Source organism: Mesoplodon densirostris, chromosome 17 (genome assembly GCF_025265405.1).
Source record: "Mesoplodon densirostris isolate mMesDen1 chromosome 17, mMesDen1 primary haplotype, whole genome shotgun sequence".
In the NCBI taxonomy this organism is placed as follows: Eukaryota; Metazoa; Chordata; class Mammalia; order Artiodactyla; family Ziphiidae; genus Mesoplodon; species Mesoplodon densirostris.
The window spans coordinates 17,780,948-17,788,830 of record NC_082677.1 but is presented as its reverse complement, the minus strand read 5'-3'; the positions used below and the strand labels follow the sequence as shown (position 1 = coordinate 17,788,830).

The following is a 7,883-nucleotide window of genomic DNA, read 5'->3' as shown; positions in this document are numbered from 1 at the left end:
TAGTGAACCAGTAATAGCATTTTAGCATATGTATTCTTTTAATGAGTCTGTTCACACTATTTGGTAACCTTTTTTCACTTAATCATGAAGTTTCTAGCTCATTAAAATACTGATTACATTATTTTAAACAGCTGCACATTATTCCACTCAGCATGTTATTTAATCAGTTTTTTATTATTGGACACTTTAAAAACTTTTAATCTTTTAATATTATAAACAACACTATAATAAACACATGGATTACTTCTTAAATGAGTATATTTATTAATAGCTTTTACAGTATTAGAAAATTGAAACAGAATCCAGTATTCTTTAAAAAAATTTTTTTTTCTCAATCATTCAGCTCTTTATTGAATGCCTTTTTATGTGCTATGATGCTCTAGGTCACTCAACTTTGGCCAGATACAGATCAACTATAAAGCTTTAAAATCATGATGCCTGGGTCCTACTCACAAAGAATTCTTTTAATTCATTAATTCTTTTAACGTGCTAAAATCCTAGAAATATATTATGACTGGTCCACACTCTACTGTATGTGATATATATTTTAATATAACTGAGAAAAAATCAACTATATCACTTGTCAGCATAAAATTAATATTTGAACTTTGGGACCTAATATTTAGGCTGGTGTTTTGAAGTTCTGGATGTCTTAGTTCACTTGCTTTTTGTTGTTTCTTAAATTTAAATTTTTTCTTCACATTGCCAATACATTTATAAAAGGTTAATATGCATGAATAAATGAGATACAATTAATGATAATGAATGTACTTCCCTGTTAAGTGAGAGAAAAAGGTTAAGAGCTACAGGTATAAACCATTCATAACATGGGAAGGAGGGATAATGCCAGACTGTTAAAAGTCAGGAAACACTTAGCACACACAAGAGGTTTGACCTGCTTTTTAAAAATGTACAGGAATTAGTCGGGGGAGAACTGGGGTGGTGAAATGGCATAAATAAAGGCACAGAGATAGAAAAACAGACGGAGCGGGACTAGTTAGCTTGAAGAAAAATGGAAAAACTTAAGGCTGGGGCAAGATCATGAGGTCTAAGTTAAGAAGTCTGAATTTTATCTTATTAGCAAAAGCATGATGAAACAATTACAGGCAAAGAACTCTTCAGCTAAAATGCTAATAGGAATAAGTGAGAAAAATGGCAGCAATTCCTAGAATGGAGGAGTTGAAGACAACTGAGGTTCGTTTGAGTAAATGACAAATGCGAACAAGTTCAGAGTGTCTCTTGGAGCTATTAGCTTTGACTAGCTAAACTGAGCAAGTAAAAAACAATTTCAGACCAATCAAATCACAATTCATAAAAACCTGATCATCACATATACACCTATTAACCATTTAAACATTTTGTTTATGTTCTAAATGGTCTCAGATGGAGGTTCTAACCTTGAGTGAGATCCAAAAAAATACTCGATCTACAAAGGTCACATAGGCTGATGCACATACAACTGTCAAGTTTCTCTTTAAGTAAGGAAAATTAAATGTACATTAAGCTAAGAACTTGAACAGCCCTAAGATCTGGCTCCTATAAACTTTTTGGGCTATGATTCTCCCTCTTGTGTATTTGATCATAGCCATCCAGACCTTTTTGCTGCTTTTTTTGGTACACACCAAAAATGTTTCAGCCTCAAGGTCTCTGTAGTTGTTATTTCACCTGCTTGAAAGGCTCTTCTCCCAGAAACCTAATGGTTTGCTCCCTGTTTTTTAGATCTTTGTTCAAATGTCATTTTTGTGAGGCATTTTTGGACCACACTATTTAAAAACACATCTGCCTGCCTTCCAAACACGTTTAACCCATCCCTCCCACTTCCCTTGCTTTATTTTTCTTCATAGAACTTATCACCATCTGACATACCACATATAGTACCTATCAGTTTGTCTGTTCTATTACCCATGCCTCACTCCCAAAATTGTAAGCTCATAAGGGCTGGAATTTACCTGTTTTGTTCAGTGCTGATCCTCAGTGCCAATATAGTAGAATAAATAAATTTGTAGTCCTCTCTATATAAATGCTTCAAATCTATTTTAATGCTCCTTGTTAAACATAAGCCAGAAAAGACATTTATGGAAAAACAAATTAACATAAAAATCTGCATAGACTATGTTAAAATGTACAAATTCTCTTAAGAAATGATGTACTTAAACTTTCTTTACTTCTAACTATGGGACGACTTTCTACTTCGTTGCTTCATGCTAAAGTGGTATTTTTAACTGATCACATGAAAACTTAAAAAAAATTATCCTATAGTTTAGTATCGTATGCATTAAAGTCCAAACAGAAAAAAAGTTTTAGTGGTTCTATTAGAATTTATATCCCTGAAAAATGTTACTTTCATAAATACAAGCATTCCCAAAGATTATAAAATAATGAGATGTGGAAATAAGCAAACTCTGGAGTGATTTTAAAGTTTCTACTACTTCCTAAAGATATTAATCCATGCTAAGTGCTTAAATTATAAAATGAAGATATACAGAATAACTTTAATAACAAGTTAATCAAATTGAGGACATTTAGTGTAAAGGTGGCTTAAAAATTTTTTTCTCAGCATAATTTCTCAAACAAAATCTAACGCTATAGCATAAGATAAATATAAACAATAACAAGATTCTCCAGGCAGTTTACACTTTTTCAAAACACAAAAGTTCAATCACAAGAATATGATAAGTATCAGATTATTCAAAGTTCCACAGAATTAAGGGGGACCTGTACTCATATATATGCTAATCTAAATGTATTATTCATGAAATTTTTGCATGAATCCCATGGATTAAAAATCAAGAAATAGACCCAAAGAGAAATGATAAATGTTAAATTTAATTTCAGTGTAATAAAAACAAAAACCCAGCAACTAACTTGTTACCTTGCACAGTAATTTTAACATAAAAAGTTTAAACTTATTTTGCCAACATTTTCTTCATTGCAAATAGCCTAAAAAAAAAAAATCAGAAATCTGTGAGATTTATTTTATAAATAAACAAGGTAAGAACATAAACTCTTAAATTCTGCTGGAGAAATTAATTCTCCATTAAAGGGCCTCAAACTATTAGTAATAAAACAGAAATTTTAGGAAATCCCTTGATAAGAGGTAAGAAAATAAAAAATTTTAGCTGGAAATGTACTGATGATGGTCTCTTACTTCTTCTCCCAGACATGTAAGTATTGGGTTGGCCAAAAAATTCCTTTGGGTTTTAAGTAAAAATAAAAGACACATTTTTCATTTTCACCAAGAACTTTATTGAACAACGTATTCGCCCTTTTGTTCTACTACCTTCTGCCATTTTTCAGGCAACTTCATAATTCCTTCTTCCCAAAATTTTTTATCTTTTTGAGCAAAGAACTATTCTAGGTGCCTTTTATAGTCTTGCAGGGAATTGAAATTTTTTCCATTAAGAGAATTTTGTAAAGACCGAAATAAATGGAAATCCGAAGGTGCAATGTCCGGTGAATATGATGGATGAATCAGAACTTCCTAGCCAAGCTGTAACACTTTTTGCCTAGTCATCAAAGAAACATGCAGTCTTGCAGTATCCTGATGGAAGATTATGCGTTTTCTTTTTGCTTTTTAAATTTATTCATTTATTTTTGGCCGTGTTGTGTGGCACGTGGAATCTTAGTTCCCTGACCAGGGATCGGACCTGCACCCCCTGCAGTGGAAGCACGGAGTCTTAACCACTGGACAGCCAGGGAAGTCCCAGATTATGTGTTTTCTGTTGACTAATTCTGGATGCTTTTCATCGAGTGCTGATTTCAGTAGGTCTAACTGGGAGCAGTACTTCTTGGAATTAATTGTTTGGTTTTCTGGAAGGAGCTCATAAGAGGGGACTCCCTTCCAATCCCACCAAATACACAACGTCACCTTCTTTGGATGAAGACCGGACTTTGGTGTGGTTGGTGGTGGTTCATTTCACTTGCCCCACGATCTCTTCTGTTCCACATTATTGTACAGTATCCAGTTTTCATTGCCCATCACAATTTGTTTTAAAAACGGAATGTTTTCGTTACGTTTAAGTAGAGAATCACAGGCGGAAATGTGGTCAGGAAGGTTTTTTTCGCTTAACTTATGTGGAACCCAAACATCAAAGCGATTAACATAACCAAGCTGCTGCAAATGATTTTCAAAGCTTGATTTGGATATTGTGAGTATGTCGGCTATCTCCCACGTGGTATAACGTTGGTCGTTCTCAATTAATGTCTTGATTTGATCCCTATCAACTTCAATTGGTCTACCCAACCGTGGAGCATCGTCCAGCAAGAAATCTCCAGCACAAAACTTTGCAAACCACTTTTGACACGTTCGATCAGTCACAGCACCTTCTCCACACAATGCACAAATCCTTTTTTACGTTTCAGTTGTGTTTTTCCCTTTCTTGAAATAATAAAGCAATAATATGCCGAAAATGTTGCTTTTTTCTTCCATCTTCAATACTAAAATGGCTACACAAAAATTCACCAATTTTGATAAGTTTTTTTAAAAATGCACTCTGATATGACAGCTGTCACAATACAACCTAACAAAACTGTTTCGAATGAAGTTAAAGACAACTAAGTGCTCGCTACTAGAGCCTTATGGAAAAAAAACCGAACGAACTTTTTGGCCAACCCTATTAATAATAAGTCTAAATACTTACTAGAGCCAAATCTATCTCAAAAGTTTAGGACATTAATTTTTCTCCTTTTTGCTAATACTCAATGGGAAACAACACTTAGAATATAACTTTTTCCATGAATAAGGGATAGTAATATCCACCTGCAAAAGGAAAAAAACATTGATTTAGAATGTCAACTTCTAAATAAATAAATACATTAACTTAGAAATCATAGTTTATTAAAGTATAATCTTGCTAATCCAGTTATGGCTAACCTGAACATATATCAGTAATGATACCTGGTGGCTTAAAAACACCTCTAATTCTATAACAATTAAAAGGTTACATAATTGAGTGAAGAAAATCTTTACTGTTAAGTATGGCATTTAGTCTATGATCAAATTGTTAATTCTACTTTCATATATATGTGATCTTAAGAGACTTGAATTTGAATATAGTATGCAAGCTGAATTGTTTAACTATTAAGATATTCCTCTGACTACCTCCTGAATACTTGCCTGTAGTCCTCTGAGTTAGCTCCAAACTCAATCCATACTCCAAGTAACAGATTTAAGTTGCTCAATATTGGAATTATTTGGCATCAACTTAAACCTGAATGAAAAAGATTAGGATTTTTTTCCAAAGAAGGTGGAAAAAATGAAAGCTTAATATACACCCATATATAATTATTTCTTCTTTGCAAAAAAATAAATGGCCATATTAAGACTAACATGAAAGGGTATAACTTTTATTTTATTATTTGCTCTTTGTGTTTCAAAATTACACAAAGATGGAAATATATTAACTCTTACAAATAAAACTTTAAGGCCTGTTGAGTTACCTAAATGAGTGTTTCATTAGGTACTGACAGGCTATTTCACCTTCTCTAATAAGAGACTGGAAAGAAGTTGCATACTGTTATAATGAATTTCAATGCAACAGTTTTTCTATACTTTCTTATTCTCCCAATATTTCAATTTTTCTTTAATCTATTCTCAGGATTGAATTAAATAAAGTTTTTATTTAGCCCCAAATGATCCTTTTACACATCTTGAGCACCTAAGATATAAAGATTTATTTAGTAAATATAAAATGCATTTAGAAGGCAAATTAGACTAAATATAATTTTCTAAAATCTGACTTCAAATATATTACGGAAAACAAAAGAAAAAAATAGAAATCTAATTCCTGGCTTGTTCTGGAAAATACTGGACAAACTTTGTAATTCATTCAATAAATATTTCTAAGCATCTATGTATTAGTTCCTGAAATATTCTTAGTGGAACCAAAAATTACCATATATTTGTTACGGTCTTTCATGAAATGGCTGAGATAAAATAAAGGGAACAGGCTAAAAGCTTGATGAATGACTTTTAAAAGCCCCAAGGCAATATTTCCATGTGAAAGCTGGCATTTGATTCTCGCCAATATGGTATACTACTTCTTTATTTTGGGAAAAAAATTTTGCTGGAAAAAAGTGAGATTGTTCTTAAAAATAACAGCTTTGTCTTATATATTTTCTTTACCTTGAAATAAGAATTTAAACAGAAGATGCTCAAATACAACTCCTTAAATTACACCTGAAATACTTTTAGGGTTTCCAACATAGACAATTATAACTGAAATGATTTGTTAAGAACTGCTTGTATTTTATAGATTTCCTGCTTGGTTTCAACTGAAAGGAGTGAGATATTCCTTGTAGGAAATAGGACCAGGAGTATAGTACACTACACTACACTCTTATCCTAAACATCAATTTTTAGTTTAATGACTTAATTAAACACCAACAAATAAGGAATAGAAGGTAAAGAAAGCATTTTCCTTCAAACTTCAATTAAATTAAAAAATTTTGACTGTTTGAATCTATAAAATTAGTGACTATCATAATAATTTTTGGTCTTATGATAAAGTTAAATACTAGATATAAAAAAAAGCAAACAAGGCCTTCATATTTTCGACTTTACTTTCTAACAAAAATCTGTGGTTAAGGATTAAAAAAATTTTTTTAATAAAAACAAGAAAAAAACCAATATGATAGTATAAAGTCAGAAGACATAGGGTTAAAGATCCTAATCTGCATGTGTAGCAGATTACTCAATTTGAGTTTCTGTTTCCTGAACTAACCAACAAATATACTGGTCATTTATAAGGTCTTTCCTACCTTTAAAGTTATGATTAACTTTTTTTTGAGAAAACTTTTTTTTGAGACACAGGATATCAGGAATTTAATTCACATGTTTTGATACTTTCCCCTTTCCCTTATAAGAGAATATTTAGAAATATTACTAAAAATTGTCCTCTAAGTTCTGTTCAAAATGTGTATTTTATAATGTACATTTATCTGTGAGATAAGCAAATGTCTTAATATAATTTCATTTTACTAGAGAAATAAAGGGAAAACTAATATTTCCATTCTACCTGAAGTAAAAATTGAATATTTAGACTGAATACAAATATGCATTAAAATAAATTTATTTGATGCTGTATGAGCTCTTTCAATAAACTTGATGGCATTCAACACAACTATTAAATTGCAATTATACTATTTTAATAAAAACATCTAAAAGTTAGTTCTAACTTATTTTTATTGAATCATACTAAAAATAACAAGATTATCAGTAATACTGAAAATTAATTATAATAAAGCTGAAAATACATTGGTAATATTAATATACATTAAAATATGACTGTAGAGTATGGCCAACCTTACTTCAGCAGCACAGTTAATACTGGAGATAATTTTAGAAGTTTAACGCCAATATTTACGTGCTGCTAAGGCACTGCTGACATTGCTATCATAAGAGCTATGAATAAAAAGAAATATATTTTCTTCAGAAGATCAGATCCTTGTATTTTTGAGGCAGCACAATATGGCCTGCACCTTTTCAAAATCCACAAACCATTATGTGCTGCTACTTTACTCCAAGGTTTTGTTTTTTTAAACACACATTAGCACCTAAAGATACAAAAAAAATTGTCTTTTAGAAAAAGAGGGTAAATACATTAAAAACCCATGTTTAAAGATTCAAACATTAACATAGTATGCATAATTAGTTATTTCTTGGAAGCTTTTGAGTAACATAATAAAACTTATTCCTACATTGAAAATTTAAGGAAAGCCTATTATGTGCGAAGCACCTTGCTATAGGTTAGGAACACAAAGTTGTATAATATGAGAAAAATAAAAGCATTTTTTTCTGTGTCAACTTAATAAGTAAATACAATTAAATATTTAATCAAACTTTTGAATGTATTAAATATATGAAGCTATTTTTTCCTTTTATA

General features: G+C 31.2%; 1 long non-coding RNA gene across 3 annotated transcripts in view; it reads right to left on the bottom strand.

Moving 5' to 3' along the window:
- Positions 1 to 3,025: 3,025 nt before the first annotated feature.
- The window catches only part of LOC132477473 (uncharacterized), a 70,401-nt gene continuing 65,543 nt past the window's right edge, over positions 3,026 to 7,883 (bottom strand). For all 3 annotated transcript variants that reach the window (XR_009530272.1, XR_009530271.1, XR_009530273.1), the window contains exon 5: positions 3,026 to 4,759. This is a non-coding gene — a long non-coding RNA (uncharacterized LOC132477473). The remainder of the gene's footprint in view (positions 4,760 to 7,883) is intronic.